Below are 14575 nucleotides of genomic sequence, written 5' to 3' on the forward strand. Positions count from 1 at the left end.
GGTTAGGCTTCTTAGATTTAGATCTCTTAGCATAAATAATAAATTTTCAGTGCATTTATGTTAAGATAATGAAACCTAACGATCCTAATCTAACAACGTTCAAATATCTGACGTCAGAACACGAAGTTCGCATTGCGTTGTGCGATAAGGGAAACCAGTGCTTATAACAGTGTGAGGAACTGAGCCCAGAGGGAATATTCCCCGTCGAATACCTAAAATTCCCTTTCTGACCTTAAAATTTCCCTGTCATTCACGAACGAGAACTACAAAAATGAAATAGAAAAGAAATGGTCAATAATTGCAGGGTTTACGTTTGGTTTAATTCTACATGGTTATATGTCGCAAAAGAAAAAAAAAAGGCGATTTTTGTGCTATGATGTCTGCGATTAAGTTATTACAGTGCAACAAGTGTCAAAAGGATGATGAGTACTGGTTCGACATGTATAATTATTAATTTAAGTGTATTTCCAACCAGCCATTCAAAGTTATTTACGTGAATTTCTAGGAATACACTTTTGTTGCTGACTGTACACGAGGGTCAAGGACGTATTTAGGGGGATCCAGGGGGTCGTACGCCGAAAGAGTTATCAAGTACTAAAATTAAATAATGAAAATAATACTCGTTTAGCATTTGCTGTATAATTTCCTCTGAACTTATTGGAAGACAATGATTATAAATTGGGATCATACAGCTTTGAAGAAGAGGAAGGACGTGTTTTGGGGGTCCAGACGCTCCTCTCTCACACCCGAAAGACTTATTAAGTACTAAAATTAAATAATGAAAATATACTCGTTTAGCATTTGTTGTATAATTTCCTCTGAACTTATTGGAAGCCAATTATTATATTGAGATCATACGACTTCGAAGGACAAGAAGGACGTAATTAGGGGAGGGAAGGGTCCAGGGGTCCGGACCCCGAAAGACTTACCAAGTACTAAAATTAAGTAATGAAAATATTAGCATTTGTTGCATAACCGATGGTTAATAATTTTCTCTGTACTTTTTAGAAGGCAAGGTTTCTATTGGGATCATACGGCTTTGAATTACATTACAAAGAAGATTTATGTGGCCTCCCCGATGCCGCAGTGGTAGCGTCGTCGCCTTGTAATACCCGGTGGAGGTACAAGTGGTTCGGATCCCACTTTAACCTGCAGGTCCAGTCCCGATTAGCCTTTCTGTGCATAAAGTAGACTTAAAACACCAAATCAACAACAACTTCTACTCAAAATAATATGCAAAAAAAAAATAATAATAATCAGAGACTTACTTTTCTCCAACTACATGTAACATCATTTTTGCTATTTGATAAATATTCAATTATTTATATATTTGACATTAATATCATTGCCAGGGCACTTGTATTTATGTAAATTATTCCGATCTTAAGTACAGGATTGAATGAATACATAATGAATATGCGCTTTATAGCCTATATCTATTCTTACAAGTCTTTTTACCTATTCCTATTCTTGTAATAATAATATAATATTAATTTATGTATTGAGGGAATAATTAGTATTAATTTGATTTAATATTATTAATTTAATTTAAACATTATTATTATTATTATTATTATTCTTGAGACACTTGGTTCGGACTCTTCCCCCGCGAAAAATATTTCTAGATACGTGCATATGTTTCTTGCGGTTAGGCCCTTGACGATTTGTTACGTCACTGGTCCAAACCACATCAAAAGGTGAGTGCCTTTTTCTCGAAGTGAAATATGATTTCTCCAGTTTCATCTTCAAGGTAGAGAGAGATTCTTGAATTACGCTGAAAAACTACATAAGTGGCAAGGTAAAGAAGAGTTGGTCACACAAGCAATATACATATTTGAGCTTGCTTTACATTTACCAAACTTTTTATTGTTCTTCGAAGGGAAGGGAGTTAGGCTGGCTTACTCTGGAGGTGTTCATCCATTCTTTGGATGCGTACTTGTACGAGGTTTATTTTTTTAATTAGGGGTAGTTTTGAAATAAAACGAAAACATGCAAAGGAAGAAATTTAATTACCTCTGTGGCTGCTCATATGTACATTCAGCTACTTCTGAACGTACGTAGTTCCCAAAGTTGTTGAGACGCTTGTCGTAGCGGTACATGAGCTTTTGTAGACCTTCATCACAGAAATCTGCCGCCAGGTCAGACAGCCAATCCGTCACGGTCTGCTTGGCTTCATCGGCGCTGTTGAATCGCTTCCCAGCGAAGAAAGTCTTCAAGTGGAGGAATAGGTGATAATCGCTAGGGGCGAGATCCGGACTGTACGGAGGGTGGTCCATCCGCTCCCAGTCAATGAGCGACTGCGTGGCAGCTGCAGTGTATGGCCGTGCGTTGTCGTGCAGCAACATGATACCGGAAGACTTGAGAGTGTTGCAATACACCGCTGCATTAACTGTCTGTTTGACAAGTGTCTCTAGAGAAGTTTTTCATTGACGAAATATTCCTAGAACTCATGGTATTGCTTAGAGGGTGAGCATGAGTTTCTTGGTGGAGGTCGTATGCTTGAATTTCACCTTTGTGGGGATGATGTGTGGCCCCATTCCTTGGATTGAGGGGCGTCCTGATCGTGGTTCGTCATGAACATTCGTGCGGCCGGCCTTAATCAGACTATGACGAACTGTCATAAGGTATTCTGCAAACTTGAGTTTCGTGTGTGTTTTGCTGGGGCAAAGTAGCCCAACTCAGGTCCAAAGACGATGAACTCGTCTAGTGCAGAGAATTCACGATAGGTGGAATGCCTATGCAATATGAAAACTTTGTTGCTTTAATAGTTACGCGAAGAATCGCTAGATGGCTCTGACCGTTGTGCGCAGTTGAATTGTAAATTCCTTTGTCTGAGATCCGATTTTCTCGCGGTTTCCTTATGCACAAGGACGTTTTGATGTGTCGGTCACTGCACGCATGGGCAATTCGCAGTGATGGCGCAAAATAATAAAATATACAGCGTTTTGATCTAGATGCCTTTGGTTAATTATCAGCAAAAAGTTTATCTTATTGAGCATTACTCTGGGTTCCTTAACGCATATACATATCTGTTAACGTGTGGTATTTAAATTATGAAAAATTGTTGTTTGGTAAAGACAAATGTGCTCTGCAAAAATGACTAACAGTGATCGATAGGGGTGTGCAGTGGTGGAGAAGGACTTCCGGAAGAAAAAACATGGAGTGAACAGAGTAATGTCACTACAGTGGAGGAAATCAGAATTGTTTCCGTGCTTTAGGGAGGAATTTTATATCTGCAGTTAGGACAAAACGGCAGATAATAGCAAGAAGTGAAAGCACATCGCAAAAATAGGTGTTGGAAAGGAATGGAGCTCTCGGGAAGAGAGAGGTAAGAATGGACTCGGGCGTGCTGGATTCGTCGTTCCCGACACACCAGGTGAGGAAATTAATTATCTTAAGTGACTTCGATAGGAAGAAAATTCTCGAAGATCGTGTTTACAACGTTTAAGCAAAGTTGTTTATGAGATAGCTATCTCGCGTGTGTTGAATTTTACGGGAAACGGTACTAGTACACGTCACAGACCATGCGTTATTTACAAAATGGCCATCGACGCCATGTTTGAAAAGGGCTCTGTGCACACGTAAAACGATTTATTTTCGTGCAAGAAACGCATAGCACTAATCAAAATAAACGAGGAGCATGTTCCCAGATTGGATCTATGTCAAAATAGGAACTAATTAGGACTTTGTAATTCCTTATATGGCATTAAAGGTGCATGCTATATGACTTTGATGGGTAATTTTCGTTCACGTATCGACAGTTTTTATTTTACGTCTCTTAATTAATAAGGACAGATTGTTGATGCTTTAATACGCAGGAAATATGTGTTAAATTGAATACAATAAATAAGTTTACTGTTTCTGATGTTCATATTTACGTGCTAAAATATTTTCTTCCATTTGTATTTGGTGTTTATGAAAATGTTTAAATGATTAATTCTTCTCTTTCAGAAGGGGGGAATTTCGCTTGTGTAAATTGGGTTATTGCTGTGGCTATGGAAAGGGGTTATTGTTAGTTGTAAATTATCTGAAATCCTACTTGAAAATCTGAAAGTATAAACTTTTAATCTCCAGCGATCTGCACTCGTCACCAGCGTTACCAGGCAAAGTTGAAATTCAGTTATTGAGTCGTGGATATCTGATCTAAATTAATAAATTGAGCGAATGTCCATTTGGCTCGTCGCAAGATTATGAGACTCAAGTGCAGAGGGGTTGCGTTATTGAATTTTTTGTTGGGTTTCAAGTAGGTTAATCTTTAGTTGGTTAATTGCTGTTGTTAAAGCTAATATTAATAATGGCAACTGAGCAGGAACCGGTTACATTAGATTCCTTGTTCGCCTTTATTAAACAAAGTCAGGAAAGGAACAAGGAATGCACTGAGTCACTCAAATCAGAACTCAGAGACAGCAATCAGTTGCTCAAATCAGAACTTAATGAAAGCAATCAGTTGCTCAAATCAGAACTCAATCAAAGCAATCAGTTGCTCAAATCAGAACTTAATGAAAGCAATCAGTTGCTCAAATCAGAACTCAATCAAAGCAATCAGTTGCTCAAATCAGAACTTACAGCTCATACTAGTAAGTTAGTGGGTAAACTGCAGTCTGATCTAGAGGACACCAGTAAATGCATATTAGAGCTGCAGCAAGATGTTATTAAAACAAGTGAGGGTCTGCACGATCTCACGTTTTCAGTATCACAATACAGGGCTGAGTTGGTAGAAAAAAGGCATGAGTCTTTGACGAAGGAGTTTGATTTGTCAGGGAGCAAAGTTGAACTGATGAATGGTGTTGTAACTTCTTCTGCGGTCACCAATTGCATGTGTACTTCACATTCGGTCGAACATGACCACTGCACAGGCACTCTGACTTCCTGGTCGGAGAGTTATGCACAGAGTACCAGCGAACTGAACCGAAACAGAACGTTAGAGCAAAAACACCACAAGGGTAATAAAGGAAAATATTTGATAAGCGAGGAGTGGTCTTTTGGGGTGTCGGGTAACAGAGACGAGTCTTTCCCTGTCGGCTTCTGCACAAAAGATGCATCTTTCCCAAAACCGAGCTTGCAAATTCCTTTACTGGGTGTTGGTTGTAAACAAAGTGGTTCTCTAGGTTCATCTTCGTTGAGTAAGCGTGTCCACACGGTGCAAGTTGATACAGGGTGTCCGGAAAGTAAGGTGGATTCTCAGTGTCTACACTCAAATTCAGTATCATCTCAGAACAAATCTATCCTGTCTGTTGTGTCTGTTGGGGAAAATAGTATTGACTTACCTGAAGTGTCCATAGTTCAAAATCATTCAGTACACAACGTAGTCATACCAGTAGTTGGTTATCCATTGCAGACTGTTGTGAGGAATTCAGTAATCGAACCCAGAAGTTGCATTAGGTGTGGTCCTATGCGTGTTCTTATGCCCAAAAGAATTGCCAGTATGGCATGTGTCGTTTCTTTCATGAAATTAGGCACTGGTTATTCAGTCAGATATGGGAGGCGCATCAGAGTTAAAATGAAGTCACCTACTGACTCACTTCCCAGGAAAACTTTGGTAGTCAGTCGAACTGTTGCTGGAGGAAGAGTATCTCTCCATCCAAGCCATATTAGGAAGAGAAGAACAAAAAGGTCTCCTCGGAAAAGTACCAATACAAAAGTTTTGGGGGAAATTTTGAGTATTTGTCTTCTCTTGGCTTTGTCTCTTTGGTACAGGGTTAGAATGATCTGGCATCGCACTCATGTCAGAAGAAAATGGCATGGGATGCATATGGTTGAATATGATTGCTCAAAGATGAAGCCTGATGAGATCATCGGAGCGATCATCACTCTTTAATCAGTGAAAGTAACTTCGCTTTGTACAAAATGTAAATATTAAAGATAATATTATATTTAATTTGAAGGATTTAATAACGCATGGATCTTTGGAAAGTTTAAAATAAATTTGAATATAATTATCATTTGAATACTAACTTTTGTTTATTTTCAAACGTCAGTTCAGTTGGGGTCTGGTGTCAAATTTATAGCTCAGGAAAGATATCTGATGGACAGTCTTATGCGGGAAATTTGAAATGGGAGTATTTAACAAGTCAAGCAGCCTCACTATCATTTTGGAGCCAACAGCTTTTAAGTGAGCAGTATCATTTTGAATTTGTTGTTACATGTGCTTGCAAGTTTCATTGTAAAATTTTGTGCGAATTTCTCGGGTAGAATCGTGTTGATTGGCGTTCTAAAGAAACACAAGGGAACATCAGGGACACTGGATGTTGTATTTGTTCGTCCTTGGGAAAATACGTCTCCACACATAGAAAATGTGAGAACGATAGGGTGTCGAGGGGACATTTGCCATTAGTGTCGGCTTAGTCCTGACACAAGTTCGTCTGGAGTCTGTATTTTGGAGAGTTTAAGTAACGACATTCAATAGGTTTGATTTCTCTGTATACATGACATGGTGATGGTAGGGGGTATCTGAGATATGCCACCCGATGGTAACCAGTATTCAAGAGGGAACAAATTAATTTCAATTAATCTTGCATGGCAGCATAAAATTATAAGTCATATAAAACGTATCTTTGGTTTACTCAAGGCGAGTATCCTGGTTCGGTTCCAGTATTAATAACAAAAATGTTAGTGTTACATTTGGTGGCAGTGATTGCGCGCCATGTAATTACGGGGCTGTTGTCATCATCTGTTTGATGTAGCTTCTGGCTTCAGTGAATTCTCCTTGCACAGTCGCATTTAAGGTTACTGAGTGGTCCAAACATCGAATTGTGTTTGTAAGAGAAACATATTTCTGGCTATCTGACACACCAAATTTTGAGTTTTATGGGATTCATTTTGAATATAGATATTGCGTAAAAGTAAATTTAACACGTTAAGAATCAGATCTTAAGTGGCACCGGAGATAAGGTGATAAGAAAATATTGTGACCTCTTTGTCGGCCCTTATCTTTGTGTTAAGAACAGTAAAGATTCCACGCTTTCATTGATAGATTGTGTGACAGGAGAAAAATTGGATCACCAGTCGATAGAAAATTGTAAAGTTTGGAATTGTTCAGAGGACAAGGTAAAAATGTGGGTGAAAAGATTACTAGATTTGAATTTGGAAGGTGTGGATGAAATGCTACAGACGATGGGGTTTAGCTGTAAATCAGACGTGGTAGTTAAGGACAGTGTAGATATAGGCGGGGTAGGGGAAGTTCAAGGTTAAAATTTCTCGTATGGGTAAAGTGAGATTGAGCCTGCGGCGGGCGAGTTGACCAAGTAGGTGAAATTTATGCGGCGTACTAGCATGCGAGATGAACCTGAAATCTTCCAGATTGCTCCAAAATAAGGTGAAACGTTTACAATAGTTATTGGCTCAGATAGAATGATTCCAGAATCGAATTAAGAGTTGTTTAGGTAATTCCATGGGGGTGTTGTTGAGTTTGCGGGTGGGGGCAGGTATGATGCGGTAGAGGTCAAGTTAGGTTATGCTTGCGGCGGGCTAATAGTCAAGTAAGTATAATGTTGCGGTGGGCCTAGGCATTCATTTGTTTCCTGCTCCAACCAAAAATATACAAGCCACTATGTTCTGCAAGACGCCAAAACACATGCGGGGTTCCTTCTTTCTGGAGAATGATGGAGTCACCAGAGTTGGTGATCCGGGATGTTTCATATTGTAAACAATAAAGTAATATGTCTGTATATATCAAATATGTATATTAGTGAATATGTATAATATGAATGTTTATTTGATGAAAGTCTAACTTTAGTATTGTAACAAAAGTATTGTGTGAGGGTTCATCCCTATGTTGGGCGCCATTTATGACGAACTGTCATAAGGTATTCTGCAAACTTGAGTTTCGTGTGTGTTTTGCTGGGGCAAAGTAGCCCAACTCAGGTCCAAAGATGATGAACTCGTCTAGTGCAGAGAATTCACGATAGGTGGAATGCCTATGCAATATGAAAACTTTGTTGCTTTAATAGTTACGCGAAGAATCGCTAGATGGCTCTGACCGTTGTGCGCAGTTGAATTGTAAATTCCTTTGTCTGAGATCCGATTTTCTCGCGGTTTCCTTATGCACAAGGACGTTTTGATGTGTCGGTCACTGCACGCATGGGCAATTCGCAGTGATGGCGCAAAATAATAAAATATACAGCGTTTTGATCTAGATGCCTTTGGTTAATTATCAGCAAAAAGTTTATCTTATTGAGCATTACTCTGGGTTCCTTAACGCATATACATATCTGTTAACGTGTGGTATTTAAATTATGAAAAATTGTTGTTTGGTAAAGACAAATGTGCTCTGCAAAAATGACTAACAGTGATCGATAGGGGTGTGCAGTGGTGGAGAAGGACTTCCGGAAGAAAAAACATGGAGTGAACAGAGTAATGTCACTACAGTGGAGGAAATCAGAATTGTTTCCGTGCTTTAGGGAGGAATTTTATATCTGCAGTTAGGACAAAACGGCAGATAATAGCAAGAAGTGAAAGCACATCGCAAAAATAGGTGTTGGAAAGGAATGGAGCTCTCGGGAAGAGAGAGGTAAGAATGGACTCGGGCGTGCTGGATTCGTCGTTCCCGACACACCAGGTGAGGAAATTAATTATCTTAAGTGACTTCGATAGGAAGAAAATTCTCGAAGATCGTGTTTACAACGTTTAAGCAAAGTTGTTTATGAGATAGCTATCTCGCGTGTGTTGAATTTTACGGGAAACGGTACTAGTACACGTCACAGACCATGCGTTATTTACAAAATGGCCATCGACGCCATGTTTGAAAAGGGCTCTGTGCACACGTAAAACGATTTATTTTCGTGCAAGAAACGCATAGCACTAATCAAAATAAACGAGGAGCATGTTCCCAGATTGGATCTATGTCAAAATAGGAACTAATTAGGACTTTGTAATTCCTTATATGGCATTAAAGGTGCATGCTATATGACTTTGATGGGTAATTTTCGTTCACGTATCGACAGTTTTTATTTTACGTCTCTTAATTAATAAGGACAGATTGTTGATGCTTTAATACGCAGGAAATATGTGTTAAATTGAATACAATAAATAAGTTTACTGTTTCTGATGTTCATATTTACGTGCTAAAATATTTTCTTCCATTTGTATTTGGTGTTTATGAAAATGTTTAAATGATTAATTCTTCTCTTTCAGAAGGGGGGAATTTCGCTTGTGTAAATTGGGTTATTGCTGTGGCTATGGAAAGGGGTTATTGTTAGTTGTAAATTATCTGAAATCCTACTTGAAAATCTGAAAGTATAAACTTTTAATCTCCAGCGATCTGCACTCGTCACCAGCGTTACCAGGCAAAGTTGAAATTCAGTTATTGAGTCGTGGATATCTGATCTAAATTAATAAATTGAGCGAATGTCCATTTGGCTCGTCGCAAGACGTACCCACTTACGCACCTTGCCTTCAACAATGACATTCTCACCATACACCTCACGTAACTGGCGACAAATGTCTGCCGCTTTCACATTTTTTGCGGTCAAAATCCTGATCACTGATCGTATCTCACACTCGGCGGGATTTTCAATCACCTGCACCACTTCCGTTGTCCACCACAACCACACCAAGCGTTTCACAACGTGCACATTGCGTCTGTTTACGTGCAAGGCATGTCGGTAACTAACACACAAGCGCAAAACGCCAAGCACGCAGTGTTGCCAACGTGAGCGTAAAACGGCCCCTAATTAAAAAATAAACCTCGTATATACGGGTGCCTCATCGGCAGAAAACGTTGAGCAGCTCACGATCTGGCCACTGAAGGATATGATTTTAGACCCTGCTGTGTGTATGCCCTTCATCAACTTCCTCTGATAATCATTTCATTCATGATCGTCGTTACGATTAGTGACGAGTGGTAGGAAAGCGACGCAAAACAGACAGACGTCTATATGTAAGTGATTATTTTCGATGAAGTGCCTTGCATACTTTACCTTCGGGGCATAGTTGTACGCAGACCCTCAGATTAGGAGGGGGGGGGGCAAACGTCCTGATGAGAGTTCGGTCGGGAAAGAAAACCTGACTCCATCTTGCTGTGTCAGTGACGTAGTGAAAGTGTTTAAAACTCTTGCACCAATTGAAAGAGGACTTAGATTGTAATATAGGATATTTTTTAACACTGCAGGAGTTCATACCACTAAAAGTCATCTTTTAGAGTGTCTTTAAGATGTCTCACCTTGTCCGTCGCAGGTCAATCTGTGGTGACTTAAAGACCTGCTAATTATAGCAATCGGACTTAAAATATGAGACAATATCTCTAAACATATCGTGAATTGAGCCTCCTCGATTGCATAGTAGTAACGTGCTGCCTTGTAATCAAGATGTCCCTGGTTCGACACCCGGTGGAAGCACTTTAAACTGTAGGTCCAGTCCCGATTAGCCTTCCGTGTATAAAGTGGACTTAAAACTCAAAATCAATCAATATCATGAATTGAAATGTCCTCACCAGCGAGAGAAGTATTTTTGCTTTCATTTTCACTTGTGTTTGAGATTATTTCTTCAATACTTGCTATCATATATTTACTAAATAATTTCATAACGCTCACACAGTCAGCATGGCAAGCCCATCTTGTTACTGATTGGAACTTTAAAGAAATAAGTTCTGTTCTGCTTCGTTTGAAATGCTTTCAAAGATACCATGTATTGCTGTGCTGCTACATAGAAGAAGATGGATGGACTTATTCCACATTAGAGAAAATCCAACTTGGTACCAATGTTCTGCCTCACTTTATTTCCCCTCTCTGTGGTTCAGAGAATTATTTACGTACATGATTTCGTACAGCCGACATCTACACATAATTTAGTCATTTCAAATGTATAAGCAATTCATTCTGAAACCACATAGAGTTAACACAACTAACAAATAAAGTATGTGGGAGTGTTAATTACAAGAAAGTTGTTAGAGAACGAAGTGAAATAGCCCAAGCAGCATCCCTAAAAAAAAGAAGGTCAAAGACAGGAAAATATGTCAAAATGAGGGCTGACTACTAAAAAAATATATGCGTAAACCCTCCCTTTCGAAAATTCTGGGCACGCCACTGGAAATGATACACTCCCCCCTCGTAGTTGCTTAGATATTTCATTGACTCGAAAATACTTCATTGTTCTTTAAGAGTACAAAATTGTTCAATAACCGGCGATAAGATTTCTCTACACTAAATTTCTATGTGAAAGTATTAGAGGGGACAACTGACTCCTTGTTCGCACGTGTGCACGCCTATGCTTCGAGGTGCACAAAGGACCTCACAAAGCCACTGCTAAGATTCAAACCGCGAACCCCTGTCTTCACAACTATACCACAGAATATGGGTGTATGTACAGTCACGGACAATTCTGTGTTAGTTTCTCATGCTACTCAATCAATTTCCAACAATTCTCAGCTTGACGTTATGTATTTGGACATTTCAAAAAGCTTCGATAAAATAAATCATAATCTCCTTCTTCATTAATTACAATCCAGATTTAACATCCATGGGAAATTTCTATCTTTACTACAAGACTATCTGAGTTCACGAGAGCAACGTGTTATCCTTCCTGGCATCTCTTCCAGCTTTCTTCCTGTTTTGTCTGGAGTCCCCCAAGGGAGAGTCTTAGAAATGTCCTCTCCCCTTATTAAACATTCCTTCTTTTTGCCGATGACTGTAAACTCTTCACAGAAATCTCATCGGAACACGGTGCTTTAATGTTACAGCAAGCTCTAGTGCCTCCCCGATGGCTCAGTGGTAGCGTCGTCGCCTTGTAATCAAGGTGTCCCGGGTTCGATTCCTGGTGGAGGCACATAGTGGTTCGGATCCCACTTTAAAGTGTAGGTCCGGTCCCGATTGGCCTTGCTGTGCATAAGGTGGACTTAAAACAACAAATCAAGCAATCAAATTACGGCAAACTCTTACAGAACTACTTGTGTGGTGTCGCCAGTGGAAACTTGAATTAAATCCTAAGCAATGCCCCTACCTCACCATTCCCCTAAAAAAGGAACAAACTCGATTCTGCTTATTGTCTTGAAAACAATCCCATCAAAAAAGTTTCCTCCCAAAAAGATCTCGGAGTTATCATCGACGAAAAACTAAACTTTAATGAGCACATTACGAACACTACTGAAAGAGGAATGTGTCTTCTCGGTTTTCTGTACAGATTCACTGAAATCCGAAACCAATCATCCATCGACATATTTTTCAAATCCCTTATCTCGCCTATTCTTGAATATTGCTCCCCTATCTGGTCCATGGCTTCAAGAACTAATCTCTCCCGGATTGATTCTGTCCTCAACGTTTTCATCGCCATTGCTCGCAACGGAATACCTTCTGTGAGACACCTTCACAAAACAGATATTATGTCTGTCTTCAATATCCAACCACCACACACTCGTCGCGAATTAGCAAACATGAAATTCTTGTAAAACTCATGAATGGTAAAATTCAATCCGAATTTCTGCTCAACAAATTTAATCTACGAGTCCCTACAGGGTCAACCCGCACCCTTCTACAGCGGTCTCTTTTCTACAGGCTTCCTCGATCATAAAAACTTGCCTCCAAATGTGGACATATTCTTGCCAGAACAAAGTTTTAGAAAATTGTTAACGATGTATGTATAATTTTTGATTGGTTTTCTGTGCCATCTTGTACTCTATTTTGTTGTTATTTTTGTTATTTTACCATTCAGTGTAAAATGGTCATTCAGTACTGTATCCGAAACTTTAGGTAAAATAAAATAAATAAATAAATTAACTTTCGATGTGATCGATACAACCAAGAAATGACCATGACTGTAAGTACAAGTAATGGCGACAGTAAAAGGAGGCTGCGGTGGGTCACGAAATGACCCCCAAGTTTCATTAAGTTTTCCTATTTTTTGACAAAAAAATATTTTGACTATCAATATAAAATTGGATCATCATTAGCATATAAAATATTCTGTGCTAACTTTCGAACTTCTGAAAACTTTTGTGAACACCCTATTTGTCACGCTGCCTCCTCCTGGACACCTGACGTTGCTACTGCGTAAAAGGGCTGCGTGCCTTACAACTGTTTCATATATTGTAAGTTCACTGGTGTTTTATGAGCTGTCAGTGAAGCAACTTGTTTATTACTTCATAAGAGCAATATAATGGATCTTCAATCCGAATTTCCACTTAGCATGATTGAAGGAAAAACATAGTTGGGGATCGTTGTAATGATGGCTACTCCATTTGAACCTCATTGAGAGTTCCCTAATCCTCAGGGGACATATCAACGCACACCAGAAATACTGAGAAATCGTGTTGGGCCGAGTTGAGTTGTTTGATCTGTAATTTTGAAAACGCAGAAAACTTTTCCAATGCATCCTTATCCAATTGAGAATGGTTATTGTCAATATGACAGGAATGAAAAAGGTGAGCAAAATGTGTTTCCTTTGTAAGCTGGAGTGTGCCTGATATAGTTGAGTTTCTGATACTATAAAGTCCGGTCGCTTGTTTCTAAGGTAATAAGTTTGGTATTGTAGTGTAGAACAATAATCTCAAATGCATTGATTATTTCCTTCCTAAATATTGAGCTTCCCCTATAGCGTAATGGTAACGTCGTCGCCTTGTAATCAAGGGTTCTCGGGTTCGATACCCGGTTTAGGTCCAAAGTGTTTCGGATTCCACTCTAAACCGTAGGTTCAGTCTCGATTAGCCTATCTGTACATAAAGTGGATTCTAAATAACTAATTGCTCAGTTACGTACCTTCAAGCAAACTTAATTACATACATCGATATTGTTTTAGTTTACTCCTACTTTTCTTTTGCTTGTTGTAGCCGGCCCCCGTGGCAGAGTGGTTAGCACATCGCGCTACGGCGCCAGGGGATGTTTGTGATTGTCCATTCATCAATTTCATCATATCATCACTCATCTCCATCTTCGCACATTAGCCAAAAGTGGCACAAAAAGCGAAGTAAAACAAAACAAATTAATCAATGAATTTGCTCGTTGATAAATCTCTCACTTTGTTAAATTATGTTGTCAGGTTGACATATGACATATTCAGGTTAGTCTATTTGTCCATCCAATACTATATGTCAAATCACAAACCCTGAGACCTTCTGTAAACAAAACCACCTGCATGCAGAAAGCATTGCAAACTCATAGAAGTAAAATAATCCACACAAAAATCCAGCGTTGTTACAGGATTCATTACGTAAGGTAAAACAATGGCCAATTTGTAGTATGGGATACGCTGCCGCAAATGACGTCTCACTTTAAACCCAATGCTCTTTCTTTTTTTACTTATTGCTTCACCTTTATGGTTAACTCTTTGCACGAGTAATCATTTCCCATAAATTTGGCTTCTTTCTTGCATGTGAATTGAATATATTTTACTTGCATTTTTTTTAGACAAAATGATATAACATGGTAATGTATATTTCTAAGGTTTGATAAAGATAGGAGTGTATTTGAAATTTGTTTGTAGATTTTATGTAAATTGTATCTTATGTAAATAAAATATATAATGGGCATAAACAGCCATAAACAATGCTGTAAGTCCAATAAATATATTGATGATGATGATCAACACAAGACAAAGAAATTTCGTAAATTTATTGCGGTTGGAAACTTTGACAAGCATCCTAATAACG

This window comes from Lepisma saccharinum, chromosome 6 (assembly GCF_977018435.1).
Source record: "Lepisma saccharinum chromosome 6, izLepSacc3.1, whole genome shotgun sequence".
NCBI lineage: Eukaryota > Metazoa > Arthropoda > Insecta > Zygentoma > Lepismatidae > Lepisma > Lepisma saccharinum.